This window comes from Centrocercus urophasianus, unplaced genomic scaffold, assembly GCF_019232065.1.
Source record: "Centrocercus urophasianus isolate 14NV4802_14NV808 unplaced genomic scaffold, USGS_Curo_1.0 seq_14, whole genome shotgun sequence".
Classification (NCBI taxonomy): Eukaryota; Metazoa; Chordata; class Aves; order Galliformes; family Phasianidae; genus Centrocercus; species Centrocercus urophasianus.
Window position 1 is genome coordinate 51,797,468 of NW_024884586.1, and position 21,464 is coordinate 51,818,931.

The 21,464-nt window shown below is 45.8% G+C and overlaps 1 protein-coding gene across 1 annotated transcript in view; it reads right to left on the minus strand.

Moving 5' to 3' along the window:
• Nucleotides 1–21,464, minus strand: part of LOC122158030 — a 105,148-nt gene that overhangs the window by 71,203 nt on the left and 12,481 nt on the right. Inside the window, exon 3 of the transcript XR_006168111.1 lies at nucleotides 3,445–3,989. The gene's annotated coding sequence lies outside the window, so the exon portion shown is untranslated. The remainder of the gene's footprint in view (nucleotides 1–3,444; nucleotides 3,990–21,464) is intronic.

The following is a 21,464-nucleotide window of genomic DNA, read 5'->3' on the forward strand; positions in this document are numbered from 1 at the left end:
GCTGGGGAGGAGGCCAGACAGACAGACAGACAGAGCTGGGCATCCGTGCGTGGGACCACAGGGCAGCTTTGAGTGGTTGTCCTGCTGCAGATCCCCACTACTGCAAATCTTGGGAAATATTGCTGAGTAGGGGACAGTCCAGGCAGTGCAGCACGGAGCTCTTCAGCTAAACTGCTGCTGATAGCAACAGCTGGGGCTGAAAAGGAACTGTAGTCATAGAATCGTAGAACCATCGAATCATTCAGGTTGGAAAAGACCTCCCAGATCCCCAAGCCCAACCCCACCCTGCCCACTGCCCACATCCCTCAGTGCCACATCTCCATGGCGCTGGAACACCCCCCAGATGGGGGATGGTGACTCCACCACTGCTGGGCAGCTGTGCCACTGCAGCTCTGCTCTTTGGAAGATATTTTTTTTCCCAATATCCAATCCAAATTTTTTTCCTAATACCCAACCTTTAGTGGCAGCAGAACAAAACCCAAGTGTTTTGCAGTGAGTGTGCAACACACTGATGAACACATGCTGTTTGTTCCCATCTCCGTCCAACGCAGACAGCTGATTGCAGTCATGCCTCTGTCTCTCCCGACTCAAACGATAGGTTTTCCTGTGTATAATTCCAGGAATACACAGCACTGGCCAACATGCCACGTGTTAGGAACAGCACACCCCAGAAAGCGCTGCCATGTGCTTTTCCTTCACCTGGCCCACCAAGGCTAAGCTAGCCAAAATCCAGTGCCCCAGAGCAACCACTGTGGCAGCTGTTCTCTTATAGTACATCAGCAAACCCACCTTCTAAATGAGTAGGAAGGAGAATCTCCATAGCCACGTGCTGTCAAATCCAGACCTAATAACTGTGCTTTTTGTAGGGACATCTCGAAACCCAAGAGGGAAAGCGTGGCGAGCTCCCCTCCCCACGCATCAGGACTCCCTGTGTCACCACCTGAGTGCCACCGGCCTGCACAGAAGCACACAGTCAGGGGAAAGGCACTGACCAACACTGCCATGCCCCAGTGGTGGAATCAGAGCGATGAACTGCGCAGAGACGTCGGGGAAAGAACTGGAAAGGCAGTTTGGCTGGGAGCAGACAGTGAGAGCATTCAGGCAGAAGAGTCAGGAAAATTTTATTCAGATAAGTTCTGATTATTTGCAGTCTGTGACTAAATATGAGGCACCTGCAAATGCAATAGAGCAAAAATCTACAAAGCAGAAAGCAGCTTTGTCCGGCGTCCAGGGAACAGCTGGCTCTGCCTAGCGAAAGACACTTCATTTTAGGTAGAGCAGGTTGAGAGGCTATATGCAGTCCCATGACAAATGACATTAAATACGATTATTGCTCTCTTAGCTCTCACTGTAAAATACTTCTCCGCACTAATGACATGAATTTTGAGCTGATGTTTTTAAACATCAAATCCAAACAAACAGAAACTACGCTCCAAGCGCAGTTATCCCGCTGGTTTCAAGGGCTTCACTTTTTATTTCTCTCCCCCTAATAACTCCTTGAAGTCATCTTCCCCTGAGTTATGGGCCTTGTGCTAATGCCCCGCAGCAAGTATCTTCTTACTTCCAATTGCTGTATGATGATGGAAGCAAGACTTGCTTTTGTCATTCTTTTAAGTGCAACTTGAAAATAAATAACTGGGAAGCAGACCTCCATTTCCACCCACTTGCTCCTCTGACTTGAGTCTTTTTGCCCTTGAAAACTTTCTGAATCCACAGTCCCTGCAGTGAATCACATCAAGAAGTAAAAATCTTAATTGTAACATGTAAGTTAAACAGCAAGACATGACTTCATTGCAGCGGAGATAAAAGGGCAAGGGATTACTGGCATTTTTCACCTCATCTTAATTCATGGGGCTTCTTGGGACTGATATAATACAAGCACATGTGAGTGCAGGGAAATTATTTCTTAAATGTTTTTATCTGCTTTGGGCACTTTTAGTGCCTTTCCATGCCTAGTCCCCACATCTGGAGTCCTGAGTGTTGTCAACTGCTGTGGCTGTGCTCACACCTAGATTCTTGTGCAAGACACAGAAGCACAATGGCACGTTGATTCACAACAGAAAAGGCTTGCATTTCCAATGCGCCCTTTCACCTCTGATAAAGCAACAGCAAGCACTTAACTACCCAGGAGAGTCTCCTTAGCCTGAATGAGATACTGAGACATGGAAACACAAAAGGAAGGCGAGATAAGAGGACTGCAGTGGAAAAAATAGGAACACTAATTTCTTTAGAATCGCAGAAGCATCCAATCATTCAGGTTGGAAAAGATCTGCCAGATCCCCAGGCCCAACCCCAGGCCACCCCACCGTGCCCACTGCCCACATCCCTCAGTGCCACATCCACTGCCCTTGGACACCTCCAAAGGAAGATGACCCCACCTCTCCTGGGCATCTGTGCCTCTGCAGCACTGCTCTTTTGAAGAGGAATTTTGTCCTTATATCCAGTCTCATTTTTTTCCTAATATCCAACCTTCAGCAGCAGCAGAACAAAGCCCAAGTGTTTTGCAGTGAGTGTGCAACACACTGATGAACACGTGCTGTTTGCTCCCATCTCTGTCCAGTGCAGACAGGTGACTGTAGTCATGGCACTGTCTCTCCTGACTCAAACGATAGGTTTTCCTGGGTATAATTCCAGGAATACACAGCACTGGCCAACATGCTGCATGTTAGGAGCAGCACACCCCTGAGTGTCCCTCCGGCCTTATGATCTATAGATCTTCCCTGCATTTGTGGGGACGGAAGCAGTTTTTCAATAGCTCAGACTTACTCTGATAAGGCTAATTTACAGTCTCTCCTCACCAAATGCATTAAATTGCTTTCCAAAAATTCTGCTGCACATTTAGCAGCTGCATTCACTGCCCATTGGGGTATTTTGGAAAAAGCAGAGGCTGACTTTTATACAGCATTTCCTATCTGTGAATGTTTAAAAAAGCAAACAGCAGTGGTGTTCCTCCTTTTCTTTTGCATCTCCTTTTTCAGAAATAATTTAGCTTAGAAACTACATATATGCCTTATTCTTATTGAGGGGTTTTTTTTTTTTTGCAAAATATTTATGCTCTCACCTTCAGATGAGACCCAGCAGCAGTTCTGAAGTCCATTCCTATTTGTCAATACATCAAACTGCATTTGTCTATGCAGCACTCAGCTTTGTTCCAGCTATTCATTCTGTATTTCTTGCGAGTACTGGGGCAAACCAATTCCCTGAGATACACCTACACTGACATGAGCTGGGAGGAAACAAAAGGCATTCATGCACACTCGTGCACAGAAGCATATGCCCAGTTCTTCTGGGAAAATTCAAAACAGTGCAGACATATGGATCCTTTTCAGCTTGAGCGTCGTAAGTGCATGAATGGCCACTTTTGTGTGGAACTGGCTGAATAAAAACATGTTACATTGATACAGAGGGAAGGCAGGAAAACCAGTACGGCCAACTGAAGCATACCTTGAAACAAGCATTTTGTACTCCTTAAACCACATGGGGCATTCAGGTGTACTTGTGTAGGTTCAGCTTTTTGTAGTGCGATGATTAGAGAATGTTGTGAAATCTGAAAACTCAGAGAGAACCATAAAAAACATAAAAAGAGAGCCATAAAGAACTGATGTTTGAGTAAATGAAGGAAAAAATACCGTATACTTCCCTGACCAATTGCAACAGCTGACCAATGAAACAGCATTTCTAGAGACCCTTCTGATGGTGGAAGCTCTTCAAGATCAGACAAGGATAGGTACCTCAGGCACTCGGAATTTAGCAATGGATTATTATTTGTGCTGATGTTTCAATAAAACTTCCAGCCAAGGATGAAGGCTCCTGGGCTAAGGTGTGAACCAGTTCATCCATCACAATGCTACAGCAAATTGACGAGAGAAATACGAAGAGAAACGGCTCAGGCGTTCAGTTCCCAGCCGATGACAAAGCCAGACCAAAGGCCATAGGAGTGGCAGAGCTACTTTCGTGGTGATTCCATAGGAGGGTTTAATCAACAGCACCTGCAGAAGTGACACGAATAAATGAAATTTATTTAGTCATTGAAGAGACTAATTCCATGCTGAGATAACACGGCACGGCTGGTTTTGAGCAGACAAGACCTCTGCAGGAACGGGAAGATATTTTGCAGAGCCAGATTTTCTGTTGCTGAGAGGATTTCTTACTACCTGAAATAAAGATTTAGATCAAAGTTTTGAGTTTCTGCTGGAGACCCAAGCTCAGACTTATTGCTTTCCATGTACCAGCCCTCTTATCATGCAAAAGAAAAGGGGGAACGAATGCACCCTAGCACATGGGAAGAAAATCACACTGTCCTCAAATCTGTATCCAAGTCTTTGGCACTGGAAAACTCCGCAGTAAAAGTTCTGCTTGCTGAGCAAGCCCAATATCCAGCTACTTCAGGTAGGAGCTGGAAGAGCAGATGCAATTTTTTTAGATGGAATTGAAACCATTTTTATATAGTAATTCAGCACATCAGCACTCCTGGCAAACAAAGGCCATCAGTGCTGCCTTCATGAGAGGACAGGGCTCTGTGCGCGGCTGCCTCTCACCTCCAGGAAAACAGAATGGAAAGAAAGAGAGTGTCTGCTTGGTGCACTAGGAATTGCAGGGGGGAAAAACAGTCAAACTCATGGGATGACTGCAAAGTAACTCTTTTTGGTATAGGCATTAGTTCGGGGCTCATTATGAGGAACTATGAACTCAGTTTGACCACTGTCTTGGCGGGAGTTTCTGCAGGAATGGGGGGAGCTGAAGGGGGAAAAGGATATTAAACACACAGGATTATGACAGTAAACAAGAAAGCTATTTTAATGCTATGCTAGAGTGTTTTTTCAAGCAATTTTAAAATTCATATGAAAAATACATGCACGTGAGGAATTTAGGGTTAGGTTTCTCCTTTCCCCACCCCCTGCCTGCAGCTACTCCGTTTCTCCCGGGCTGCAGCACCGGCCGAGCAATGTTGGTAGTAAGTAGTTTATCTTCATAGCTGTTTTGCTGGTTTGTTTGTGTTTAGCTCGAGTTCTGATCCTTTCTGGTTAGCGTCTTTCACTGGTGATTACAGGCAGTGTACTGTGAAAAGGTTAGTTTGGTCAGTGGAGCAGAGGGATGGGAGGGGGGAGAGGGTTAGGAGAGTTTATCAAATGATCAGAGATGCCTTGTTGGCGCTCATCCTTTGTAAACAATGCGAAATGTCAGCGTTGCTGGTTGCTGTCACTGCTGACAGTATAAAGAGCAGAGAGAGCAGCATTCTTTTGGGAAGCGGGTTTACTGGGAGAGGAAACGAGGCTAAGGGATGAAGGCACTTGGTGGATATCTGAGTACCTTGGGAAAAGAGAGGAGTTTGGGCTTCTCACTCAGCAACCTAATGAGAACTAGACAAATAGCCTTGCGTTTAATATATAGTTTCCACCAATTCATGCTTCTTTTGTTAGGAACAATTCTAGTCTGTATCGGAAAGAGACAGTTAAATATAAAGAAATCATTCCACATTGACAAGCAAGTTTCAGATTAAGAAGCCAAAGGAAGTTTATGAAAGGAAAGAGCTGCACTCAGATAGGTAAATTTCCACTGCCTGACTGCGCATTGCTTCCGCTGTGTGACAGAAAGAGAAAAAATGCAATGCCCGAACAAACGCCCAAGTGAAAAACTGGGAGACTAAATAGGCCATCAGAGATAGGAAGTGTTAGGACACAACCAGCTGTAGGTGAAACAGAAAGCTTTGTATGTCTGTGAAAAGGGAACCGCAGCAGAAAGAGGACCAGCATGAACCGACCTGGAAACACGCAGCTATAGCTGCAGGCAAAGGTGCATCTCAAGGAGCAGAACCTCCTAAGAAAACATCCTGCAGAAACAGCGGTGCATTTCCACCATCAACTGGAGCAGTGAACCCAATGCACTGCATTGTGCAGCATTTCTAATGCACGCTTGATGCTCTTAAAATAATAAAATAAAACGAAAAGAAGTAAAATAAAGGCAGATTTCCTCCGAGAAAACAAATTACGCGTGTTAAATTGTAATAAACAACAAACTGTCAAAACAGCATTACTGAGAATGACCGGCGGTGCTCCGCAGTCACTGCTGATTTGACACACAGAGCGCTGAATGGATTTGGGGAGTTATCAGTCCATCAGTCACCCTGGGAGATTTATTGCACTCGAGTCAAATAAAACTCACAGAACTGCTTAACTCTTGATCTTCTAGACTCCGTAGAAGGAAAAGGAGAAAGGAATGAGTCTGGGAAAACAGGTAGACCCTCTGAAGCAGAACTCCAGCCGTCTCATCTGTGTGCTCCCGCTATAAACCCATCTGTCCGCAGAGGTGGCACTGCCACACGGTATCTACACAGACAGAGCCCAGACAGACAGGCGTTTAGAGACCCGGATGGGACAGTATTCTGACAAATTCAGTGATTCTACAATCCAGACCCGCTGCCAAGACCAGAGGCGCCTTGCTGTAAAATCACAGCCCTTTCAGGTGCCCTGGAGCATCAGTGCTGTTGTGTTTCACGTGTTCCAATGTAAAAATACACTTCACACTTTTTCCCTGAAAATGGCGTGTAGTACCTGTGAGGCACACTGGGACAGAGCCCCACAGAACCCGATGGCCTGGAATTTTCCCCTCTGTTCAGCAACGTCACATGAAATCACAGTGGCCCATGAGATCGCAGGCACAGATGAGGCCTCTGTGCTTCTGTTCACACAACTGCAGTCGGCAAGAATGCCACGCACTTTCCTGGGCACGGGGACAAACCCACACCTCCTGCAGCCCAAACCTGCTCTCCTTCCTGCGGAATTCCACAGCCGGTGAAATCAATGGGAGTTTCACTTAAAAAGCTTAACAACTCGTTTTAGATTCTTTTTCCTCGCCAGTAATCTCAAATCAAGGCATTATCAGTGACCTCGCAGTGCACAGGGCTAAGCAGAACTCCGAAAATATCCCTTTTCCCTTTGACTTTCTTGTTCCTTTTTTAACTGCAGAGGAACAAAAGGGACTCTTGCTGTTTGGATCGCTTTTATGAAGAACAGTAAATTTACAGACCCGCTCTTAACAAACAATTGTTCCTGAACTGCTTTCTAAAGCTAACGAATAGTAAAAATAAAATAAAATAAAAGAGATCTGCCTGTCATGGGAGTTGGCCAATAAAATGCAACAGTGTTTATTACAACATTTAAGGTCTGTGATTAAGAACACCAAAAGGCCCAAACTAGAAAGGGTTTTAGCCTGTAATTTCCCTACAGTCCTGGCCTGTACTTCCTTATGAGCCAGCTCAGCAGGGCTTTTCTTCCATGTCCATCATCAGCTTGTAATTATTGCCATTCTCAAAGCTATGCCAGATGGGCTCTTTAGAAGCCGGCATGCAGCTTGTTTATGAGAGAGCGAGCTGTAATATTACTCTACACAGAGACCTATCTGGTCCTAGTCAAAGAGCCACGGCGCTCCCCCCCCATCCCTCCCCACTCTCCCTGCCCGGTTTCAGCCCAAGGACGGCACATGCGGCTCCGTAACCCGGACCCAGGAGGCTGATCCCCATCCCTCATCTGTTCATTTCTAAAGAAGATGCGCCGGATTGGCACAAATCGGGCTCACGGCATTTTCCCTGCTTTCTCCCCTTCCTTTCCTCCTCTTCAAACGTCTGTTCCTTTCCCTGAGCAGGCAGTGAATGCAGGGCTGGGATCTGCCATGGCTGGACAAACATTTTGGGGAGGTTGAGGTTAAGCAGTTGTGCGCGGCAGCGCAGAGCGAACAACCCGGAGTTCATCTTGCTGTAGGCCGCCAGCATTGGGTATCTGAAGGCCAGGACAGTGCTTCTATCAGTAGTTAATGAGGCAGGACTTGCAACAGATAGCCACTTTTAACTTACAAAAGCTTTTAGATGTCTCTGTTTACTTTGATCCATTTCAGTTCATTTGAGCCTTTTCTCTTTTCCTTTTTTTAAACCTTCCCCCTTCCCCCCCACAGCCACCCCAGATAAACTGCCTTCCCCCTCTCCCCCCACCCTTCACTCCAACAATAGTATCATTTACCAACTTTTATACTTAACAAGTTTGAAGATCTTTAGTCAAGTTCTGCTACAATGGCATAAAGAAAATACACGGCTCTGGAGAGCACCCTCGTAAAGAGAGAGGGAGGGGAATCTGGCTGCAGAAACGTAATTAAAAAATCCGACTGCCGAAAGATAAATGAAAGGAAGGGGGAGGGGGCTGGGAATAACAGGAAAGGCTGCATTTTCAGGAGAGATTTAAAGTTATTTGTTCCTGATTGGGGGAACTGGTCATTCTTTTATCCCTTGTTATTTTATCCATGTGATGCCAAAAGAACTTTCTTTGTTAAAATGTTCTCAGAACGGATAAAACTAATTTGCTGGAATGTGAAATAATCCAGAAAGTAAGAGGACTGTGCCTAATGTTCACAGACTGAGAATGGCAAATTAACCTGCTACGGCTTCCAGTCCCTGGGGCACAGAACTGGAATTTAAAGCTTCCGAAGAGAGCCCTGGTGCTAATGGATTTGCATGAAACTTGGCATGTTAATGGAGATTGTCTCTTGTAATGAGCTTTTAATTAGGTCTGCTTGGTGCTTGACCTTCTTGTAATATGGGGCCATTCCTCAGATGACAGCATTTCTAACCCACAGGTGTGGATGCACAGAGCTTGTAAACAGCAGGACTTAGCCAGCATTCTCCAACTCTTCCTGCTCATCAGCTAGTATTGCTTCCCTCCTGCAAACATCCTTTCTTGATTATTGTTTTGCAAGAGATTTCACATCAATTGTTTTAGTTTTCTTGGCAATTTGAATACAACATTCCCAGGCAAATGGAAAACAACACCAAACCACAACAGGAGCGTAATGGAAGTACACGCAGGCAGCCCCAGCATGGCACCGGGGTGGGAAACAGGTTCTAAGAGTTCTGATTCCCACTGTCCTTATAGAAAATAAACGTGGGTAAAAGCCTCGCTTTGCCAGCTCCAGACGTGTGTACATCAGCCCAGCTGCTGATGGCTGTACCTCCTTTAAAATCCTGAACAGCTCTGAACACAACACAAATCATAGATCATTTGAGTTGGAAGGGACCTTTGAAGGCCATCCGGTCCAACTTCTCAGCAACGGACAGGGGCACCTACAGCTCCAGCATTTCTGTGCTCCTCCAGAAACAGTCTGAAGTCACCATTTCTGCCTTTCATACTTAGAAGGCGCCCTGAAGTTGCTGCCAATGTGGTAACTGGGATCTGGGTGAATAACTTGTCACAAAACCACATTCTCACAGCGGATACCATATGCAACCATGCTTTCCCAAATGCTCCAGCTACGCTCACAGGCCTTAAAAAAAAAAAAAAAATCTATGAGAGGAAAGAAGCTGGGTGTGAACTATCCAAAGATGACCCTAAAGGGCAATGGATATCAATAACTAAATTTCAATCCTTCTTTTGAAGCAGCCTCTGCCTATTCTGCCTTTTAGGAATAGAATTAGCAGCCAGTCTCAGAGGATACAAGCTCACAGATTCATAGAGCTTGAGGCCAGAAGAAACTATTAGATCATCTTCTGTGATTTCCTATATATCACAGGTCGGTAACTTTTACCAGGTTACCCCTGTGCTGAACACTATGATTTCCATTTGAGCAGTGCTGCTTGGAGCTGTCTGAAACACACCTTTTACAGAAGCAACATAACATGGATCTATTCGCTCTCTAGCTACAGTCCTCAGGTTGTTTTCATGATTAAATACTGCTTTCATTAAAAAGCCTCATTTGCAGTTCAAATACTTTGGTATTTGGCTTCCAGTTAGCAGGTCTCCATATATATTTCTCTAATTGATTAAAAAAGCCTACTTCATTAATTATTTTATACCTTGACAGGCCTTTCCCAGTAAGGTATAAATTAAGCAAGGACTTCAGAGCTACCCTCCCAGCAAGGAAAGTGAAAAGTCTCTGAGAAACAAGATCTACCCAACTCCATAATCAACAAAGGTTACTGGAGTCACTTTAGATACTCACATTGGTGACATCTATCTTTGGGCTTGTCAGGAAAACAAATGAAATGGGCAATTTGGGAAACAAATCATCTGAGCTGTTTTAGGCTGCCATTATGGGAAGAAACTGATACATCTTAATTCTCTTCACTCATTATTTGGGAAGCTAGATAAGTAGCTCAGGTGTGGAAAAGTTGCTGTTAATGTCTGCATGTGGCCTCTCTGTAAGTATTAACATCTGAGCAAAAAAATACATCTCTTCATGCAGAAGCTAATTCATATTGATCTGAAATTGAACAGTAACAGCTTTCCTCTTTAATCCTTATGCACAAAGGTAGGAAAACGCAGAGTACCTTCCTAACTACCCTACCTCCATCCAAAATAACACTCAAGATCTTATTATTGCCAAGGTTTGAAATTTCTCTTCTCTTTCTAGAGGAAAGGCTTCAGATGAAAAACCTGAAAACGAATGCTTTAATTTAAGCAATATTCAGATAACAACTCTTGGCAAAGGCTGTGGATGAAGACGGAGGACAAGCATAAGACAAGTTTGTCTTCGCGCGATGAGTCATGAGACAATCAGCTGTCAAGACCTACAACTCATTCTGCTCTTCTTACAGATGTTTTTACAATTAAGAAAAGTGACTTGAGTGTCAAGTGGGAAGAAGAGTATTCTCCCAAGGATCATCCATTAACCCTGTCAGCAATACCCCAAGCCTCCACGTCAGGGCAGGTTCCTTAACTGTTGACAAGACAATAAAGAATGGCTATTTACCATATGGTAATTCTAGTTCAAGATGTGTCGTCCACATGGATTCTGCTTTTGCATCTCCTGTAGCTATGCAGACAGTTGAGGTCTCTTGGATAGCAGTGCCTATGGAAACATCTTTACGGCTGGATTTGAATTTCTTGTCTCTTCACATGAGCTGCGACAACCACGATTTCTCTGTGAATGCCCCAGGGCTGTGAAAAGGTCAAAGAGAAAAACCCATCCTAGAATCCTAGTGAGATATCCTTACAAAGAACTTGAGGTACTTTCTGTAGAGCAAATGAATGAGCAGATGAAAGAAAATACCTTGCCACCAGCCCTGTAATGAGGTATGAGGGAGGAGTGTTGAAAAGACATGGAAAGTTGTTGAGCTATTCAAAAGCCAGATGGGGGTGGTAAATCTTCTACATCTTGTGTTTTCTTTCTTTCCAGATCTGAACTGCCCCCTCACCACCAAGGTTAGGTATTGATCTACTAAAGTAAAAGGCTGTGTGTGAATCTGAATATCCCATGAATGTTTGATTTATGAAGTACATACAGTGAGAACAAATAAGAATCATTATACTGGGTCAGGGCGAGCGATCCTTTTCCTAGTAATGGTACTAAGGAGGCATCCTGAAAAGAGCAAGAACAGGGCAATTCATTTGCCTCAATACTCTTCCAGCTTCCAACTCTGCCTGCCTAGTAGATTTCATGGTTCTGTTTAAAAAACTAATCTCTCTTCCAAGTATTTGTGCAATTTTCCTGGAAACCTATTTCTACATCCATCTACACATCCCTTGACACAGAGCTCCAGAGGTGAACTACCTGCCTCTTTTGTCTGCTTTGAACAGCACTCATTAGCTGAGTTAGCTCCCGCTGCCCTCTAGCTCTCATGCTGATATATGAAGAGCTGATCCCTATCAACACGGCTCTGCACATCAATCTTCAGGTTTTCCACACTAAGGAGAACCAACCACCATCCCAGCCCTGTTATCCTGCTCTCATTTTTTTTTCCCAAACGAGGGCCCAAAGTTGTACAACACACTGGATGAAGGGGCAAAAGGTGGGTTTACATGATGGTATAAGGAGTCTTACCAATCTTATTTCCCTGACTAAATCCTCACCACATTTTCTCACTAATTCTTCTCCCCTGTCCTCACACGAATATGTTGAGCAGCACTGGCACCAGCTCAGTATTCTACCACTGAACTTCCCTCACTATGAGAGCTGACCAACCTCTTTTTCCAGCCTCTGCATCCTCTTGTTTCAAGCTGGCCATTTATCTGTGCAAACAACTATCCCATGGTTGCTGAATTTCCTTTGGTGGGAGATTTGCTGTAAAGTCTTGTGGAAATCCCCTATCTGCTGGGTCACTGATAGTCACTTGTTCATTGATCCCTCCAGAGAACTCCAAGACATTTGTAAGATAGGACTTCACAGGAATCATGTTAGCTCAAGTATGTCATATTTCATGCAGGTATCAACTGTTTCTTACTGATTGACCTATGTGAGCGTTTGTATTACAGTTCTGTAGTTTCCTTGGTCCTGGCTAGAGCCTTTTGAAGGGCTGGTGTTTGATTTCCTTGTGTTGGAAAAGACAGGCAAAGCTGGAAGCTATAGGGCTTGCACAAGTGGTAGAAGGAGCAGTTGTTAACAGACTGCCTTCTCTTTACAGCCCAGATGGTCAGAGCTCAGCCAAACTGCTCTGTTTAGGCACCGGAGGTCTGAACTGTTGTACTGCAACTAATTTACAAGCACCGCACAGCATTCAAAACTGTAAACCCACTGCTCTACCAAGTGGGTACTGCCAGTTCACACCCCAGAGTGCACGTATTTATATAAAAGCTAGGTACTTACGTATTTAGACCTTGTAAAAGTAGCCAGTGAAGACATTGTTCGAGGAAATGCAAGTAAAACAACAAACAGGTAAGACAAATATAGGTCCCAGGGACAAACAGTTCAGTTTGGGACACTGTGACATCTGACTCTCCCATTCATCCTCCTCCACTTTCATCTCGCTTCTGCCTATCCCAAATCCTTCCCAGCAGCTACATCTCCCCACCCTGCCTACTTTTCCATACCTCCACGCCTTTCATCTCAAACCTCAACTATCTTATTCATTGCCTTAGTCCTTCCCAAGCAGTTCATCTCCTCAGGGCGGATACTCCTCTCCCTTGGGCTCTCTACATTATAATGGCTAATCATTAACTTTTCTTTAATTCCTTATCATTCACCTGTGTTAATGGAAGACTATTACCACTATTTCACACATGACAATCATGGAGAGCCAAAGTGGCTTACCAGACTTACAAAGAAAGTCAGTACCAGAGCAGAAAGTCGAACCAGGTATCCCTAGTCTGAAGGAAACGATCTCAAAGCAGACCAGCCCTCCCTTGTCAGGCAGCGATCCCTTGGAGGTATGGAAGTGGCAGAGAGAAATTAATGAACCTAAATTCAAATACTTCACCTCCACAACACCTCGGTCTGTGTTCATTTTAGACCCTTGTTTGGAAAAAATTGTATCAACTTGACAGTTGGACTTGATGATCTGAGCGGCCATTTCCAACCTCAATGATTCTGCGATTCTATGAATAATGGAGAGGCTGCAGTACCATCTTGAGACAAACCAAGATCAGCATCCTGCAGCTCAGCAAAACAAAGGCATCCACACGAAATACGCTTGCCAGCAGAGCAGGGCAGCAATTTTGGATGAAGTGACTCCGGCAGCGGGTAGCTCAGCAGCTCTGGCAGCACCAGGCTGTTTGTGCTACTGATGACAGCTGCACGTAAGAACTGGGAAAGTTTTTCACTTTGCATGTTTCCTACTCTAGCTGCCCTTTTCAGGAGCACAGCCCAACTGGAACGGCCTGAGGCCTTGTCTCACCCCTCCCTGAAAACAGGAAGGCAGCTGGTATATTCCACATTATGTACCAATGGCTTGTAAAAACTAATGCTATCCAGCTGCCCGTGAATGGGACGACTTTCTAGAGCTAGAGCCACACTCTGGGAGGGCTGCGTTTGGCCATTGCCTATGCAGTGATAGGAAGATGGGCTCAGTTTCAGGACTCTGCTCCTGCTCATAGGTTCCATGCCTGGGGACCACTTGTCATGCAAGCATTCCCAGACAGATCAGGGAACAGCGTCAGGCTTTCTTAGATTACTCACATGAACCAAACAAGTGGGATTTGGCCTGAATACAGGAATCATTCAGTTACCCACTGCAAAAATAGAGTGAATAATTGAAGATGAAAGGCAGCTATAAACAAGCGGCAGACCGGAATATTGTGCTATTCTACAACACTGGGATTGAGCAGCACATGGAAAAGGAAATTCCTATCCATATGAAATGGCCGGAGAAAGTTTGATAAACAGGACGTCATTATCAAATTATGAGCCAGATAAAATGTCATCTGCCACAGGTGACAGCAAGTGTTGTCACCTGCAGAAGTCAGGGGCACCTCTGAAGATGGAGGTGGGGCTGCGGGCCAGGGAAGAAGGGAAAGGGAAAAGAGCTGTGAATAATCTGGTTTGCTTCTCCTGCTGCTAGGGAAACAGGAGAGGACAGCAAGACAGCTGCTGCTTTCTCCGGCTGCTGCTGCTGCTGGGAAAACTACTTCCTCCTCTCAGCCCAATTTCTCCACCATAGCAGCAGTGGGATTGCCAGTCCAGAGACTGTCATGCAGCAGAACCAACGCCAGATTGCCAGCTCCAAGGCAACAGCTTTATCCAGAGCTAGAAGCTGCTCCGATCCAGTTCAGTGTTGAGACAAGATCCTTGGGTATGCTGAGGATGATGTCCTTCTCTTGGTTTTTAATCCCACCAACAGAGACCAGAGCCAGCAATAGATGTGGGAGAATTGACTCCTCTCCATCTGTGTTGAACACATTGGATGATTGGGTTGTAGACATCCCTGTTCACCACTGCAAGGGAGCTGGGCAAGATGGCCTATAAGGGTCCCTTCCAACACGAACCATTCTGATTCTGTGTCTCACCCCATTTCTAACAGCCAGCCTCCAACAATCACCATGGCTGTAGACTTTAAAGCCTGCCTGGCAGCAGAGAAATACTCCTGGCATCCTGTGATAACATCCCTGTGCTACAGACCAGCAGATCCAAAAGGAAAAGAGAAATGTTGGTATCGTTTACCATGAATGATGTGGACAGAAGGGTGAGGCTGAGCTTTGGCTCAAAGCCCTGAGTGCAGTCCTTCCTGCACCACCCCAAGGAGCTGAAGAGAACAAAGTATGACCCCTTCCCTGCTCACCACTTGTTGCAGTCAGCAGAAGCATATGGCAGTCCTGTGGACTAAACACTTTGCTTTTCCCTCCTTCCAGCTCATCTCCAGTTGCTGGGACACCGTGGCAGAAATGTGGATCTTCATGACTTTCTCTATCATTTGCTTGTGCACCACCGTGTCGGATATTAGGAAAAGCGTCTCCAAAAGAGCGGTGCTGCAGTGGCACAGCAGTGGTGGGGTCACCATCCCTGGAGGTGCTCAGGAACACTGGAGATGTGGCACTGAGGGATGTGGGCAGTGGGCAGGGTGGGGTGGGCTGGATCTGGACTTGGGGATCCTCCAGTTTCCAAAGGCAGCCCAACAGAATTCATAAGTGCTACAAATATTCATCTTTAAAAATCCTGCCCTTTTGTTCTGGAGAAATTACTTTTACACCAAGGACTCCTGCTAACAGCCCAGAGATAGGACCTGCCTACCTCTCTTCCTTTTGCACACAAGAGGAGAGGTGACAGTCGTGGCAGCAACAACAGAAATAATTTTTGTGTTCAATGATTCTGTGGCGAGGTAAGAAGTCTTTTCTAGAAAATGGTTTGCACTTGAAAGAATATCTACAAAACTTGGGAAAGGGAAGCTTTGGTCAGAAAGAACAATTTTTTGACTGATCGTGTATGTCATCCCAGATGAATTTACCAGATCAGAATATCCAGTTCTGTCAGTGAAGATCTTTTCTGTCCATTCATAGAATCAGAAAGTGGCTAGGATTGAAAAGGCCCTCGAAGAACACTGAGTTCCAACCCACTCCTGCAGGCAGGTCTGCCAACCACTCCTTCAGGCTACAGACCTGGCTCCCCATCCAACCTGGCCTTGAGCACCTCCAAGGATGGGGCACCCACAGCCTTTCTGTGGGCAGAAGGTTGTCAAAGACTTCCACGACTTTCCATGACTTTCAGTCTAGAGCCGGCAATTCCAATCTACAAATAACGCCAAACTGACTGCAGTACCTCAAGAAACCCAAGAGCCACACTGGAAAATCTTCCCTAGCCACACAAATACCACTGAAATTTAGCTAAAGGAAGAGAGATGTTCACAGACTTTCCGCATCAACACAACCAGGCAACAAAGAGCCACTAATGTGGCAATTCTTTTTTCTTTTCAATATCTGTCTTACATGTATATATAAATACGCATATTTGAAGAATCCTACAGCTCACTGCATTTTCATGCCGGCTTAAAGACTAACCAGAGCTGGGCTCTGTAGGTTCTTCAATGCAAGCACAAGCTGCCATGGGCAAGCTGAGCAAGAGCATGGTGCCAGAGCTGGTAAAGCAGATTTCTCAATACCCAAGACATCTACAAGTTTTTCTCCTTCAAAACATCGCAGCTTCAAACCTCAGAACTCAGCACCAAACACTGCACTTCCCACTCCTCCTCTATCCTCTCATCTTTTTTTTTTTTTTACCTGAATGGCCATAAGCTTCACCAACAGATTCCATACGGGTTATGTTACACCACCACCTGACTCCAAATCAATTACAGCCCAGAAGGGATAGAGTTGCAGAGAGTCTGTAAAGCCCAGTCCTGGTGTTTCCATGAGGCACAGAGAAACTACAGTGCTAAGAATGGAGCCTGGATCTCCAGCTGAAAGAACTGAGTGATTTCACAATGAAAGCATGGGACTGGAAGGCAGGAGACCTCGGTTTGCGTGCCAGCTCTGCTGCTGACTGCCTGTGTGAGATGGAGCTCTTTATTTCATGTCTCAGCATATGGCTCCTTGCACACCAGAGTCCCCAGGGCCTCCCTGTGCTATCATAACACTGATGGCTCATGATAAAGATGCAGAACGCTTTCTGGGAGACTAAGGCACTGCGAGGGTCTGGGATTCTGTTTCAACACAACACCAGACATTTCTACTGCAGTTCCAAGAAACACGAGCATGCTGATCAGCAAGAACTACTGGAACAGACCATGCTCTTCTCTGACAGTCGTCATTAGGAGAAAAATCACAGCCACGGGAGGATGGAGGGGACTTAATTCGTGAAGGTCTGTTTCCTGCTGTTACAAGCAACCATGTCATATAATCCTTTTCATAAGTCATGCACGTTTGTTTGTCAGGTGTACTTGACTGAGCCGAACTTAAGGTGTAACCTAAGAAAGCAAAGTAGCCAAACAAAAGAGCAACACTTTCTCTACGGGCAATGACTGTGAAGCATACAGAGATAAGGGATGAGGCAAGCTGGGGCTGCCGCACATCTCATGAATGAAGCCCTCCACCATCTACACAGGACAGCGAGCTGTGCTCTGCGCCAGCTGTGAACAACCTGCTGAATGGAGGCTGCTGCCTGACAGCTCAGGTCTGAGACCTTTGGGGCTCACTTGTTTTCTGCTGATCTCAGCAGAAACGGGAGCATTCCTAATGAAATTGAGTTTGACTCCTCACTGAAGCCCCCTTCAGCTGCTTTAGCTTAAGGCTGAACTCACCAAAGCAGGAAAAATCCATGACTTGCGGCTAAAGAGCCTCCGTTCATCTCACTGAACTGAGAAATCCAGCAGTTGCAGGCGCTGCTGTAAGAAATGGATACAGAAAGTGCCTTGCAAAACATGCTGCATACCCGCATGTCCCAGTGAGCACACTTTTAAACTGAGCACAGCTTATCCTTAAAGCAAAGATAATGAAAGAAACAAGTGAATACTCCTTGATAACCCAGAGGAAGATGCTGTTGCTAAGCACCTGTTTGATAAGCTAAACAAAGAGACACGACACATCGATCACACAAGAGCCAGTTTTCTCTCTGGCATAACTTACTGAATCAAGCAGATCACACAAGGAATGAACTCAGTTCAAAACACCTCTGCCTACAGCCGCTCAGGGTTTGCCCTTCCCAGTTTTAGCACTGTTTCTCCAAAAGCATTGCGAGGTAGAGCAGGGAGTTCACCGCAAAGTCATCCCTTGTAGATGGGAAGCTATGAGTGGGGGAAGGGGGTTTGCTTCCCCTCTATGCTAACCTGCCCCGAACTCCCCTGCTGCAGGATGCGATACAGCCTTTCAGTGCATTCATACCAATGTGAGTGCAGAAAGAAAAAAAAGCCTTCACTCGCCAGCTTTTGATCCAAGCTAGCAAACAAACATCTCGGAAGAGTTCCTTTTCCCCCAGCAGTGAAAATCGTGGTAAAGCACCATCTTGATAGTTCCCAAAGAGATTCGCTTACAAAGCTCGGTATAGGGGAGGCTTGTTTGGTCTCCCGAGATGTATCTCATCCTCTGACAATTCACTGTATCTAGCTATATGTGTACAATTATCTGCTCTGATACCTGAGCTTCTATGCGACAGTCCTGCCCCAAGTAACCCAAACTATCCCCAAGGCATGGCACGCACAGAACGGTCAGGGCCGAGGGGAGGGGGCGGCGGGCTGCCCCCGTTTGCCACTGGAAATCAGCATTTTAGGGCCTTGTACTAATTTCCTTGCTCGTGTGTAGAAACTTTTTGTGCATTTATATAAAATAGGAGGCCAGAGGTGCACACCCCCATCTTACTTCCTAATATATTATGTCCTCCCCTGCCGAGTCCTGGGACTTAGTCTGGATTTGGTAACTGAAGTAATATAAATGTTAGCTAAGAAGCATTCCAGCAATATGGTTCCAATTTAGGCTTGTTTTGAAGTCTAAAGGACCAATATGTCTCGGAGATTCTCCACTGGACGCTCAGCCCCGATGCCATTTGCACAGGAGAGCACACCACTCTCACAGAACCCTTCTGTGATGCCACAGAGCTCAGTTCACTCCCAGGCAGGATGCAGTGCAGAGCTCCAGGCCTCACCGATGGCTCTCTGCCTCTCCTGTCCGGGGTTTTGCTTGGGAAAGGGCACTGTGTCTGCTAGCAGAAATGATGGCACTCAGGCACTGCGCACTGCCACTGCTGTCACACCCCCTATCCTGTGTTTCGGGGGTGAAGCTGCCACCTCTGAAGGGAGCCATTCTCTGCGAGCTGTTTGCACTTTCCTTCACTAACACGCTCCTTGCGACGCTGCCTTTATTTGTGTAGACGTGCATTCTCCAGGTTTGCTGCCCCTTTTCCTCCCTCACACCCCTACGGAGCCCCTGCCTGAATCCAAGTAATGAGCTAACCCATGGAACTCATTGCCCTTTATCTTGCTGGGGAACGTGCACCTTTTGAACTGCCATCTGCAGATTGTGTTGATGCACTGACTTGTTAACTGTGCCATACTGTGAAGGAAATGGCATGATTTAGATCAAGTGCTCTGGACGGCTGTTCATAAGAAACACTTGAGCCAAGCTGTTACTGCTCAGGATGTGCCCTGGGGAGAGGGGTTTCGTTTCGGGTCATGCTCTTGCCTTGTATGAGGGCAGGCGCAAAGTACTGAAATCACAGTCCTTCCCTGAAGCTGAGGGGAGGGGGGAGGAGAAACATTATGAAACCATAGAAGCGAAGCTGCCAAATTAACTTCTCACCCTTTCAATCACACTCCAGAGGATAAAAGCCTAACATTTCTGCCTCAGAAACAGGCTCAGTTTACACCAAACAAGTTATTTCTCTAATTTATCAGACTTGCCAGCTATCATTCTAATTATTGGAAACTTCAGGCTTTTTATGAAGTCAGACGGACAGCGTATTTGCATGGTCATACCGTACCACTGGATAAATAGGTCTTGAGGAAATAAAGGGTTTCGAGAAAGGAATCTGCAGGTTTGGTTACAGCTGGGGGGTAAAGACGCTACCACTGAAAAAAAAAAAAGCAGTTCTGGATTTAATTTTCTTTCAAAAAACGCCACTTCCGACACAACGTAACAGAAAGTCAATGAGAGAGGAGGAGGCTGCGATGGAGGGCTCATCAAAAGCCTCCCATTGGCTTCCACTGGTGCTGGGTCAGGCCTTCATTCTGTCTCCTCGCTCGCACAGCAGAGCAGCACAGAACCAAGCTAACACCCAGCGGCCGCCTGGGCTGGAGGAGCAGTCAGAGCCATCAGACAGGCTGCTCACCTCCCCTCGGCAGCACAAACACTGATTTGTCCATTATATGTAAATGGATGATTAGAGTCATTCTCTAAGACAAATTTACTTTTCTGCACACTCTAAATCTGTTTAGTCACTTTAAAGGTGTCAATTATTGGAGCACGCAAAGACTATGAATTTCTTAGTAATAGCTTTAATAACGTTTTGAAATGAAAAGCAGATACCTTGAAGTTGGCTTACTTTGAAAAGACATATGAGTAGATCTGGTTTTAATTTATGTCCTATTCTACATCTGGAATCCCTTATAATTAAAACTAAAAGCTGGACTACTACTTCCACCTGTCAAATGATGAAAAGATGAATGCACTAATAGCTTACTAAATAGCCCAACATGATAGAGTTTACTTTCCCGTTCCATACAGTAAAAAGGGATTTTGGACAGGAGGCTAAAGGTCTTTGGTCATTACTAATAGCACGCTTTCAGTATTAACCTACATACCCCACTATCACCACCACCAGTGCCTTTTAGCACGGAGATCTCCAGGCTGCAGTTTGCATTTTGCTCAGATGTGTGTACTGAGCTCTGCTGCTGCAGTGTTTCCAGCCTTCCCAACCCACACGTTGTCTGCCGCGTAGCTTTTCTCTCCTATCACTATTTTCATCCACTCCACACTTCGCTTCATGGAGTTACAAAATAACTGTGTGTTAGAAGGGACCCTTCAAGACCCTCTGGTCCCACATCCAGCAATGCACAGGGACACCCACAGCTCCATCAGTGCTCAGAGCCCGTCCACTGACCTCGGCTGTCTGCAGGGATGGGACATCCACCACCACTCTGGGCAACCTGTGCTGTGCCTCACCATCCTTACTGTAAAAAAAAACTCATCCTTATATCCAATCTAAATCTCTCCTTTAGTTCATTTTGATTGCCAGCCAAACTGTCCACTCAAGTTTCTGAAGCACTCGTATCCCAAATGACAGCTTTCCCGTTGATGTGAGCAGTCCCACGGCATGTGACAACGCAAACCCTGTTTTTGCACCTTCTCGTGCCTTTCCTTACGATCCCACCCTCTCCTCTTCCTGTTGATTCACCTCTCACGTCTTACTACACTGCCTCACTCGGAGCATTTCATGCAAAAACAGGCCCTCAAAAGATCTGCAGGGCTTCGGAATACAGACCCAATATAAAAAATTATTGGATTAACAGAGGGAGGAATTCATTTGCAATGCTACACATTGATGGAATCACAGAATCCCAGCGTGGCCTGGGTTGCACAGGAGCACAGTGCTCATCCAGCTCCAACCCCTGCTGTGTGCAGGTCGCCAACCAGCAGCCCAGGCTGCCCAGAGCCACATCCAGCCTGGCCTTGAATGCCTGCAGGGATGGGGCATCCACAGCCTCCTTGGGCAACCTGTGCCAGTGCCTCACCACCCTCTGGCTGAAAAACTTCCTCCTCATATCCAATCCAAACCTCCCCTGTCTCAGTTTGAAACCATTCCCCCTCATGCATAGTATTCAAGCAGAAGTTTTAGCTCAGATGGAGAGTTAC